Genomic DNA, 261 nt, shown 5'->3' on the forward strand with positions numbered 1-261 from the left:
AAAATCTTTGACAGGCAACAGCGGATCTACGATGAATTTAGCAGGTGTGCGATATATTATAAAAGGCGGGACCGTTTTTATTAACAAATCCTTGAGATATGATATAGACATATGTTTTTTGAGATATAATATAGACATATGAGATGAGATATAGACATATGAGATGTCTTTGAGATATGATATAGACATATGTTTGATATAGACATATGTTTTTGGAGGAGTATTGTGTTTTTCTTTTCTTAGTTATCTATTTAATGCTGC

The 261-nt window shown here is 30.7% G+C and overlaps 1 protein-coding gene across 1 annotated transcript in view; it reads left to right on the forward strand.

The window, feature by feature from the left end:
* Positions 1–261, forward strand: part of LOC119582375 (amino acid transporter AVT1D-like) — a 47,677-nt gene that overhangs the window by 23,486 nt on the left and 23,930 nt on the right. The window lies entirely within an intron of this gene.

The sequence above is a fragment of the Penaeus monodon genome, chromosome 15 (genome assembly GCF_015228065.2).
Source record: "Penaeus monodon isolate SGIC_2016 chromosome 15, NSTDA_Pmon_1, whole genome shotgun sequence".
Lineage (NCBI taxonomy): Eukaryota > Metazoa > Arthropoda > Malacostraca > Decapoda > Penaeidae > Penaeus > Penaeus monodon.